Consider the following 12,361-nt stretch of genomic DNA (forward strand, 5'->3'; position numbering starts at 1 on the left):
TTTTATATAAAACAAAGATGTATATATATATATATATTCCTATTATAGTGCTACAGCCCATACTCAATATACAAGAAAGACTATTAGCTTATGAGGTTTCATTATATATCACTTCATACACTTTTAGTGCCGTGAAAGTGCACGCATTGTGTTCTCGCAACTATCTAATCTATTATTGCTACGGTACATGCTTAGTACTCTAGCCCAAGCGCATGCGATCTGATCGTGCATCTCCTCATTCAAGTTTAGCGTTGTGCATTGTGTTCCGCTACCTTTCCTTACAGTGCTATTGTGTAAACTCAGTATTCCTGGAATATTGCAGGTGCATGTGCATCCATCATTCATCTCTTCATTCGTTTTTATGCTCTGAAAGCATCTTCATTGTGTTCTCTTACTTACTATGTCTTCGGATACTCCCCCATCACCAGCCGGCACGGAGAATAATATTCAACATTCTCCCCCTTCTGTTAAAGGTGCCGTTAGCACATCGACACCTAACTCCAGGTTGGAAGCAATTAACCACATCTGTAACCAACTCCAGTTATTCATCTTACAAGCAAAGGAATCTCGCAGACTAAACGCTTCTGAAAGAAAGCAATTTACATCTTTTGTGAACACCGTTCGCATAACGTTAACGGAACAAGAGGTTTATCTCGCCCAGTTACAGGGACAAGTCTTGGCTCTGCAACAAGAGCAACTCGCACAGAGTTTACAGCCACCTCACGAGAATCCTCAAAATTCCGAGTCTTATCAAGCAGTAGAATCCTCAGCCCCAGAAGAACAGTCCACAAAAGAATATCCCTTCACTGAGGTGACACGAAAGAAGCGGAAAACTTCACCACCTTCAAGATCTTCTCCAGTTCTATCGGAGCACGTTCTATTATTAAGGTCAAAGAACTCCACACGGACATCCGAAGGGATTAAAGCTCAACTTTTGGCAGATTTGAAACCCTCCCAGCTAGGGATCACTTTAGTGCTGATTCGGCCCACAAGGTCCAGAGAGCTTCTAATCTGGTGTCGAGAAAAAGCTCACCTCCTACGCCTGAAACAGGCAATCGAGGACAGGCCAGCACTACTAGAGACACTTGAATTTCGTGAGCCCAAGCCAAGAAGGGAAAGTGTAATTATTTTTGGAGTACCTGAGAATTTAGGAAAAGAAGATCTAACAGCAGCACTTGTAGACCAACTGCCCAATTTCAATCCCAGTGCTTTTCAAATACGAGCAAGCCCTTCCGGGAAAAGCGGAAGGAAAAACTGGTTGATAGACATAGACCCTAAGTCAGCAGAACACCTAGTTAAGCTAGGCTGTCTCTTAGTGTTTTAGTGGGTTTTGAGTCTTGTCCTCTCCGTCTGTACATTAGGATCATACGCTGTAACAACTGCCAGGAGTTTGGTCACTATAGCAGGAACTGTAAAAACGTTCCAATTTGCGCGAAGTGTGGTAACAGCCACCCGACGCAGGAGTGTAGCTCGGAAAAAGTGAGTTGCACTAATTGCTGCAGTAGTAATTCTGAAAAGGGGACCTCTTTCAGCACAGATCACCCAGCTACTTCAAGTTCCTGCCCAGTGTATGGAGCCCATTTCGAGAGCCTGAGAAAGACCACTGCTAAGAACTAAACCTAGATGACACTAAATAAACATGTAACAGGTCTTCGATTTTTACAGTGTAACTTGCAGAAGTGTTATGCAGCAACCATAAATACGCTGCAAGTAATGATACATTCTGCTGCCAATGTCGGAATCTTCCAAGAGCCATACGTTTACAACGGAGCGATTCCCAGTGTTCCAACACACAGCAGAAAGTTTCTCTCAAAGAATCAGCTAGCTGCGATTATTTACAATGGCCCTCTCTCTCCTCTCCTAATGAAAATCACAGAGCATACAGTCTCCATCAGACTAGATACTAGTAATTGCAGCATTGATATTATTGCTGTGTATCTACCCCCGAGCGAAGATATTACCTTTCTATTAGAAGAACTTAATTCTAAACTTCTAACTGGGGCATCACGCTGTATCATAGCAGGAGACTTTAACGCCACCAGTCAACTATGGGGTGCTGATTCGGAGAACCGAAGGGGAATTGCGGTACTAGAATTCTTGTACAGTAAGCATTTAATTGTCATCAACGCTCAGGACTCACCGCCTACCTTTGAAACATCTAGAGCTCGAGGGTGGCCAGATCTGACAATATCAACTCCCAATACAGCTCCGTACATACAAGAATGGACAGTGAGTGACCTGCCATCACTCAGTGATCACAAAATTATTACTTACAAGCTGGATACTCCTATAGACTACATAATAAAGAAAAGATTCAAACCTGAATTTTGAGGACATTCCGTTTTACGAGAACACGTTCGAGCGCATGTAGAGAAATTTATCAAAGATTTCAACAACTGCCTAGTTACAAAAATAGTGCAAGCCGCTCACAAAGCATATCGTTTGAAATCTGTAAAGGCAAAACACTCGATATCCTGGTGGTCACCAGAGCTTAACACAGAGAGGAGCAGAGTTCGGCCACTTCGCAGGAAAGCACAATCCAAGGTAGATCCATATCTACGGCAAATCAAAATGATAACATACAATAAAGCCAGAGCTTTATATAAATGAAAAATTAAAGAGGCCAAGTTAATCTCATGGAGAACTTAGTGTAGTAATGTCACTAAAGCCTTTGGACCTACTCAAAAGATAACATATAACAAGGTGTTTCGTCCTACGACCCTTTCGCCTATGGTGAATAGCACTGCCTCATCCAGCATCGAAGTAATCAGTGAGATCATAAATGCAGTTTTTCCTGATGATGATGAAGAGGATTTCTTAGAGGAGCAAGAGGAAGCGAGAAAAACCTACAGTATGAAATTTCGCCAAGTTACCAGAAGAGACGAACCCCCTCCTACGCAAATGGAAGTAGACAACATCATACGTACTCTGGCACCCAAAAAAGCTGCAGGTCCGGATGGAATTGATAATATCATCATTAGAGAGGTACACTGGGAATTCCCAAAACTATTACTTGCGGTCATTTCAGCTTGCTGGAAACATCAGTACTTTCCTAAAAATATGAAGTTGGCAGAACCGGCGTTATTCCTAAAATCAGGCGAAACTCCGGTAAAAACTGTAAGAACCTTCATCTTACAGGCCAGTCTGTCTACTGCCAGCGCTCGGTAAGGTATTGGAAAGAGTAATTCTTTACAGACTGGACTTCTTCCTGCAAAGGAACAAAGCCCTGCATCGCAACCAATATGGATTCCGAATGGGCAACTCAACTGAACATGGCATAAAAGACTTAATGGCCACTATCAAACAGAACAAGGATAACAATTTGCACTCACTGGCAATAGCCATTGACATCAAGGGAGCCTTTGACTCACTTTGGTGGCCAGACGTAATAAATTTGTTGCACAACATGGCCTGCCCAACAGCCATTATTACCATCCTTCGCTCGTACCTTCAAGATCGAAGTGTACAAGTAACATCAGACAACGGCATTTATGTCAAAAATGTCTTTAGAGGGTGCCCACAGGGGTCATGTCTTGGACCAACAGTATGGAATATAGTGGCAACCTCGGCATTTCGTCAGTTTGAGAGCTTAGAATACGCTCTAATCATAGCCGGACTATTTTATGCTAGTTGTGGCAGAAATAGGAACCTCGAAATGAGATCTCAATACTGTCTTGATCTGTTCTCCCAATGGGCCAGAGCACATAAGCTTCAGATTTCGGCAGAGAAAACTAAAGCTTTACTCATAGGACGCAGCAGGCAGCTAAGACGCAACCCAAGCATTAAACGCCACGAGATACCGGTAAAATGTTTCCCCCAATATAAACACCTTGGGCTATTACTCGACAACAGACTTCCTTGGATGCCACAGGTCAGGAATCTTAAGGCTCGAATTAGCATCCTAAGCAACAACATGAGACGCATGACTTCCCATAAATGGGGTATCTCATATAAGCTACTAAAAATTTGGCATAGAACCATTACAGAAAGAGTAATAACTTACTGAGCAGCAATCTGGGGTGGCGAATTTACCTCTCATATGAAAAGATCCCTGCTCTCTCTATTCAGAGGCAGCAGCTACTTCAAGTATGCAGGGCCTACCGTCCCACGTCAACATTAGCCCTACAACAACTAGCAGGAATTCCTCCCCTAGATTTGATAGTAGAAAGGGAGGCAGCTATCGTAAGGTTTACCAGGCTGGGTCAAACTTCAACATTATGGGGTCATAGTTATCACCACTCGGACTACGAGGAGCAAAACAACTGCAATAACTTTCATCCAGCAGCTTTTAATCTCTCCGACGGTATCAGTATAAACGACCAACCAATTCAGAGGTGCAGTAATATTCTTTTCACAGATGGCTCCAAAACTGAGAACGGCACGGGCAGCGCCTTCTGTAGACTAGAAAATCGAGTTGTAACATTCGAGTGGAAAAGGAAATTAGGCTTGAACAACTCGGTGTACCAAGCAGAGCTTCTAGCTATCAGTGCTGCAATGAGATATGCGAACACATGTCAACAGGAGAAATTCTCCATACTCAGTGATTCGGCATCAAGTCTGGCGGCTATCGCAAGTCAAAACAGCCAGAGGTCTTTGGTATACCGAATTCAGAAACAGCTTCTCACAATGCCTATTTCGCAAAGACCCACTTTAAAATGGGTTCCCGCTCACACAGGGATTCAAGGCAATGAAGCCGCTGACCTACTGGCCAAGCAGGCAGCCAACTGCACGGATATATTAGAAAGACCAACTAAACTTCCTTGGTCTCATACTAAGCGAACAACTTTGACAAGTCTGCTACAAAATTGGCAAAGTAGATGGATAGAGGCAGAGGTAGGACGAAGGACATTTCGCTTACTCTCAAAAGTTAACATGGAAATAAAGACCCACTGTGCTAGCTTAACACAGTTCTTGACAGGTCATGGACCATTCCCAGTATACCTGAACAGATTCAGACTTAGGGATACTTCTTTCTGCGAATGCGGAGAGGAAGGCGACACGGACCATTATTACTTCCATTGTGTACATACAAGAGCCTGGCACTTGAAGAAACCAGCGGACTGTGCCTGGGCAATGTGCACGACTAACACACTCAAAAACAGAATAGCCCTTGATAAAATAGAGAAAATCTCAAGACACTGCCTAAGCAGAAACAACCGTGGATAATATTATAATGTTTCAAATGTTCAGAACTTAAAGCAGATAACCAGAATAACGCTTAGTGCTTTACAGTTATCAATATGTAAAAACTGTTATTAGTATGTAATATTCAAACTTGTAACTCTGGAGTCTTCCCCGGAATGATGGTATATAATTCCGTTTGGTTCATGTCCGTGGTCGGAAGCCATCATAACGGTGCACTCACTCACTTATTTCTATTCTAAACCATAAAGATAAATATTAAATTTCATTACACTTATATTTTCTGATATAAGGTTATTAAAATAATTTACGAAAAACACGATAATTTTCTTGAAAAGAAAAATTCAGCTACACGTAAAGAGCATACGTAAAGCTATACGTAAAGGAAGCTGTTAAGAGTTCCATCGTTCGACTGCGAATTCAAAATCATTTATATATATATATATATATATATATTTAAGTAAATATACCTTGGACGGCTTGTCGCAGGTCTTTAGTCCCCAAGCGAACTTGCTATACCTTTTATCGACCCACTCAAGGGATGAAAGGCTGAGTGAACCCGAATGTCAAACCCTGGACTTGTAGTTGCTGCTGCGCGACACGCTGGCAAATGCGCATAAATAGAATTTAAAAAACTTAGCGTTTCTCTGTTTAATGTATCAATATTTCGAAATATATACATTTATTACTTATTTTAAATGCATCCTTGAGTGGGTCGATAAAATGTATAGCAAGTTTGCTTGGGGACTAAAGACCGAGGGACTAAAGACCTGCGACAAGCCATCCAGGGTATATTTATTTAAAAATAATATATATATATATAGATGATTTTGAATTCGCAGTCGAACGCTGGAACTCTTAACAGCTTTTGATGTCTCACATGGCTGTGGTTAAGGCATACAGATGAAGGCCAAAAAAACTGAACTTCGACAAATCACCAGTCTTTATTTTCACACACATCCAATTACTTAAGCAGACACTTATTCAATCATAATTAAATATGATAAATATCTACGTACATTAATATTTAACAAGAAATGACTCAGGCATTTTTAAAAAAGCGAAGCGAGGAGATATTAGCAATGTAAAAGCTAGCAGACTAATGACGTAAATAGCTCATCAGAGGTATTTATACCAAAGTAAGTGCAATCTTAGAGACAAGCTATGATTAATTAATATTAGTTCCAGTAGCGTTATATAACGTACATCTCGAATTTGGGAGAACAGATTAATTTAAGGGGAGAGCACCAAACCTAGAATGTTAATTTTGAGGTCGCCAATTGTTTTTTTTAATAGCTACCATATTTTGTTATACCTATTTTGGCACTTTACTTTTAAATACTATTGTTTAAATAGTTTTAAATTTTTTAATTTCTATAATGGCCAAATTTACTGCTTTTATTAACAAATCGGGCCTCATAAAATAATTAAAAATACCCTAAAAAAAGCTGGCATTAGCCTTACCTATTTTTAGATTTTTTGAATTAGATAATGATATTTTATGCCTAAAGCCCGAAGGACGGTTTAAGATGGATGACTGATTCAGAGAATCTAATGTAAAAATGTACAGATAATTCTTGTTTATTCATTCTCTTTCCTCCAAAATTTTGGCACTTTACTTTTAAATACTATTGTTTAAATAGTTTTAAATTTCTATAATGGCCAATTTTACTGCTTTTATTAACAAATCGGGCCTTTTCGTTTTTCATAGTAGCTTGATCGCCCGCTAGCTTGAAGAATTACGACTTTTTTAACAAATGACTGTTTTTTCCTTTTACTCTTGCTTTTGTGGAAAAGTTTTGTAGTTTTAGCTGAATTAGCCATTTTCACGTTCAGTCACATTTTTTCTTCCAACCACATGTCAGACGCCATTTTGAAATCTTTTCACGTTTTTCCGAGTTTTCCGACCCCATTCGATAATTGGAGACGAGTTGCAGCTAACGGACAGTCTTTTCGTATTGGCTGATGCCCACAGAACAACGATCCCTCCTACATACGTCACACGACTGAAGTACACAGAAGGGAATTACAACTACTTTTCAACATAGTTTTAAGAGGGAGAGCTCTGCATCGCCACAGGTCAGTTTTTTATGTTTCTTTTGTTACAACTTTTTCTTGGTCTTAGCAAGACCCACTTTGTTAGTTTTCATCTTAATTTTCTTTTATTTTATTTACAGATTTTCATTACAGATTTCTAAAATATATAAAATTATAAATCTTTAAGCTTGCAGGCCCAGCCCGTATGTTTTTGTATATTTAGGACTAATAGCAGACCGCTATTCATTTTTATTTTGATTTTTATTTTGATTTATATTTTTATTTTAGTCTAGATTTAAGATGTATCGGAATAGTTTTTACATATTTTAACACCTTAATGTGTCATTTTGTGCGGACGCGTCGGGAAATTGGAACAGAGAATTGAGACTATTAAAATTTTCCAAGACACTTTGTCTAAATTAAAAATTTTGTAGCGAAATGTTTCAATTGTCTGTTTCGGCGAAACGCGTAATGGGGTTAGCTTGATTCGACGTTCAAACAAAAAATTTCCCTTGAAAAGCCAGTTTGGAAGTCGAGTTCGGCTAACTTACCATTTTCCGCTTACTTTTTTATCTGATTTTGTTTTTTTAATGTTTTACTTGTTAAATGGTTTGATTTTCGTATGTATTAATTTTTTTTAAAACGTGTTGAACTTTTTGGAGCAACAGCTCCTGGTAACTTTTAGGCGAGCTTACTACAATTTCTAATTTACTTATTCTGCAGCAAATTGCGCAAGATATGTTCTAGACCAAATTGGTCATTCAGTATTGTAATAACTACCTTGCTTGATATGTTATTTCTTTTTCGCAGCTGTAAGCGCAAAAAGTTTCAGTAAGTTCTGATGTATTTAGTTTTTTAGGTTTTTGAGCTTTAGCTTATAAGTTGCCGGAAACTCTTTACAGTTCCACTTTCACGGTAGGTTAGTCTTCCTCCCAAAAAACACTGTAAAGCAGGCTAGCTCCCTCTTTACTTTCAAGCACTGGCTCAGATAAATAACATAGAAATAATTAAGTGAAGCAACCAGCTTTGAAAAACCTGTAAGGCTAATGCTACTCCTCCTCCTTCTACTTCAAGTAAAACACAATCACTTTGAAAGACTTACAAATGCATCTACCAAATTACCTGTAAAGAATGTTCTCTCACGTATATAGGTCAAACAAAAAACCCTCTCAACCTCAGAATTAATAACCATAGATCTCATATCAAAAAATTTAAAAATAAAAACAATAATAGCACGAAAGATTATCAGCTTACAGCAATTCTTGAACATTATAATTTACATAATTTTAATAACATAGAAATAAACGTGCTTGATATTGTTCCAAACACCAAACTTAGACTGTTTAAGGAATCGATTTACATACTTAAAAAAAAAAGTCACTTTATTCTTACGGACTGAATGCATATTTTAGTAATACCACCAATAGACAGCAAGAAATCTCTATATATGGACAGTTCAGATTTTTTAGCACTACTACTACCAGAGGATCTAGAGGAGGTGATACCGATAACAAAAAATGTTTTTCAACAAAAGATCTGAAATTAATTATTCACAATCTTAATTCCTACCTTCAACATAAAGAATTCGCAAAAAATGCCATAAAACTTCTTCATACCTTTAAGAATACTACCTTATGGAATCTGATAAAAACAGTAAATCAACCTTCTCAAAGCTTCAAAATAGTAAAGGATCTGATTATAGACTTCTGCAATTTTAAACTAAAGAACAGTAATTTTTTTCACAAAAAACTTTTTTGTACTATTTAGTTCAAACACCCTTCTTACGATAAGTTAAAAATACCTAGCATTTTCAAAAAATTTCAGCACTTGCTTCCTGACCAACCACTTCAAATTAGACCCTGTTTTAAATTTGAAAAAAACCTTAGGTCAACTAGTTATCAACCACCACGTTATACAAGATAATAGCAAATGTAATTGCCAATTGACTGTCTACAAAAATATGTCGATCCTTTCCACCCACATGTTATCACTGGAGATCTTAATATCATTGAAGATGTAGAATTACGAACCCTTTTGCAACTTGGCACCAAATTTCGTCCTACTTTCGGTATTAATAAACACGTCTGCCTCAAACAATTCAATAATGATCTTGATAAATTAATTATTTTAGCTAGTAATAGATCCAATTTACCCACTACAACTTTTCTTGAATGGAAAGCTGCACTAATTAAAGAATTTCAACGTTTGATGTTCAAGTCACCTTTTTTCAACTCTTTACACAATAAAAAACGTCTAGAGGATCTAATTCAAAAATTGCAAGATAACTTTATCATCACGAAGATTGACAAAGCAAGCAACAATTTTAGTGTTATTTGACAACAATTCTACTTCAACCTTCTGCATAAAGAGTTAAATAACACCTGCACTTACCAAAAAATCACTACCAGTACTAAGATTCTTCTCAATAAATTTAAAGCACTCCATAAAAGACTAAAAATACAACCCCAGAAATATAACAAGAGGTTTGCCAATCTCTATGCTTTACCTAAATTTCATAAGTATCCAATAAAATTCAGGTTTATAGCTAATAGTGCCAAAAGTTATCTCAAAGAAATAGATTATCTCTTTGCACAAAAACTTCGTATGATACGTGACCTAATTAATAACTATGATTTTGAGGGTCTGCATTGCAACTGGATGATCTCTAGTAACGAACTAGTTCTTAAAACTATGAATTCACTTAAAATAGACCATATCCAATGCTACAACTTTGAAAACCTCTATACTTCTCTACCACTTGAAGAAATTTTTACAAGTTTACTAGCTCTTCCAGATTTATTTCCGCAAATTTCTACCATTCTCAGCAACGAAAAATGGCAACTATTCCTCTCCAGCGTGCTCTTAAATAATTTTATTCAATTTGACAATAGCATCTATAAACAAGTACAGGGAATCCCAATGGGCGGTAATTTTTCAAGCTCTGTCTGTGAATTATTCCTTTTTACAAAAGAATTGACTTATGTCCGTTCACTCAGTACAGAAGAAGGTATTTTTTACCAACACATCTATAGATATATTGATGATGTCATTGCATTTAATAACTACAACAAAATAGAAGAAGCTAATATCTACCCTGCATGCTTAAAACTAAATAAAACAAATACAGAACAGCATAATGTAGTCTACCTTCATTTACATATTATAGATTACAATTTTATTAAAGTTTACGACAAAAGAAGATAATTTAATTTTTCCACACTAAAATTAACTAACTGGAATTCAAATATTTCCAAAAGAGTCATACTTAACACAATTTATTAACAGCTACTCAGAATAAAAAGAATCTGCAATACTGCGAAACACTTACAAGAAGAAATACTATACTTCGTAACTATTTTGAAAAGTAACCTAATTCCTCATAAAATAATTAAAAATACCCTAAAAAAAGCTGGCATTAGCCTTACCTATTTTTAGATTTTTTGAATTAGATAATGATATTTTATGCCTAAAGCCCGAAGGACGGTTTAAGATGGATGACTGATTCAGAGAATCTAATGTAAAAATGTACAGATAATTCTTGTTTATTCATTCTCTTTCCTCCAAAATTTTGGCACTTTACTTTTAAATACTATTGTTTAAATAGTTTTAAATTTCTATAATGGCCAATTTTACTGCTTTTATTAACAAATCGGGCCTTTTCGTTTTTCATAGTAGTTTGATCGCCCGCTAGCTTGAAGAATTACGACTTTTTTAACAAATGACTGTTTTTTCCTTTTACTCTTGCTTTTGTGGCCAAGTTTTGTAGTTTTAGCTGAATTAGCCATTTTCACGTTCAGTCACATTTTTTCTTCCAACTACATGTCAGACGCCATTTTGAAATCTTTACACGTTTTTCCGAGTTTTCCGACCCCCTTCGATAATTGGAGACGAGTTGCAGCTAACGGAAAGTCTTTTCGTATTGGCTGATGCCCACAGAACAACGCTCCCCCTACATACGTCACACGACTGAAGTACACAGAAGGGAATTACAACTACTTTTCAACATAGTTTTAAGAGGGAGAGCTCTGAATCGCCACAGGTCAGTTTTTTATGTTTCTTTTGTTACAACTTTTTCTTGGTCTTAGCAAGACCCACTTTGTTAGTTTTCATCTTAATTTTCTTTTATTTTATTTACAGATTTTCATTACAGATTTCTAAAATATATAAAATTATAAATCTTTAAGCTTGCAGGCCCAGCCCGTATGTTTTTGTATATTTAGGACTAATAGCAGACCGCTATTTATTTTTATTTTTATTTTTATTTATATTTTTATTTTAGTCTAGATTTAAGATGTATCGGAATAGTTTTTACATATTTTAACACCTTAATGTGTCATTTTGTGCGGACGCGTCGGGAAATTGGAACAGAGAATTGAGACTATTAAAATTTTACAAGACACTTTGTCTAAATTAAAATTTTGTAGCGAAAAAGTTTCAATTGTCTGTTTCGGCGAAACGCGTAATGGGGTTAGCTTGATTCGACGTTCAAACAAAAAATTTCCCTTGAAAAGCCAGTTTGAAGTCGAGTTCGGCTAACTTACCATTTTCCGCTTACTTTTTTTATCTGATTTTGTTTTTTTAATGTTTTACTTGTTAAATGGTTTGATTTTCGTATGTATTAATTTTTTTTAAACGTGTTGAACTTTTTGGAGCAACAGCTCCTGGTAACTTTTAGGCGAGCTTACTACAATTTCTAATTTACTTATTCTGCAGCAAATTGCGCAAGATATATTCTAGACCAAATTGGTCATTCAGTATTGTAATAACTACCTTGCTTGATATATATGATATATGATATATGATATATATATATATGATGTACCAGCTTTTGCCCGGAATAAATAGAATGCTGAAGAATCATAAATGTAGTCGTAACTTAAATTATCAGACGATAAGTTTAAAAAACAGGATCCATTTATTATTGGTCAGGAGAAATAGCATTTACAAAATCATATTCCCGGAGTAAATAAAAAAGAATTACTAATAACTTTTTGTATGAAGTTTACTGTATCGTTATATTTAAGAAAAAGCCCCCGATATTCTTTTGCGAGTCCTTTGCGAATCCTCTGAAAAGGCGGAGCCTCCCACGTCAGCCTCGTCAGCCAATCCAGTTCGCTTTAAATATTTCCAGAACATTCTATAACTGTAGGTGTAGAAAAGGCGGGAAAAACAACTTGACTAC

At 36.7% G+C, this 12,361-nt stretch overlaps 1 protein-coding gene across 1 annotated transcript in view; it reads right to left on the bottom strand.

The window, feature by feature from the left end:
* LOC118186930 (otoferlin-like) overlaps nucleotides 1-12,361 on the bottom strand; it is a 963,443-nt gene that overhangs the window by 74,366 nt on the left and 876,716 nt on the right. The window lies entirely within an intron of this gene.

Source organism: Stegodyphus dumicola, chromosome 3 (genome assembly GCF_044657685.1).
Source record: "Stegodyphus dumicola isolate Sdum_Otavi_A_Nest chromosome 3, ASM4465768v1".
NCBI classification, from domain to species: Eukaryota; Metazoa; Arthropoda; class Arachnida; order Araneae; family Eresidae; genus Stegodyphus; species Stegodyphus dumicola.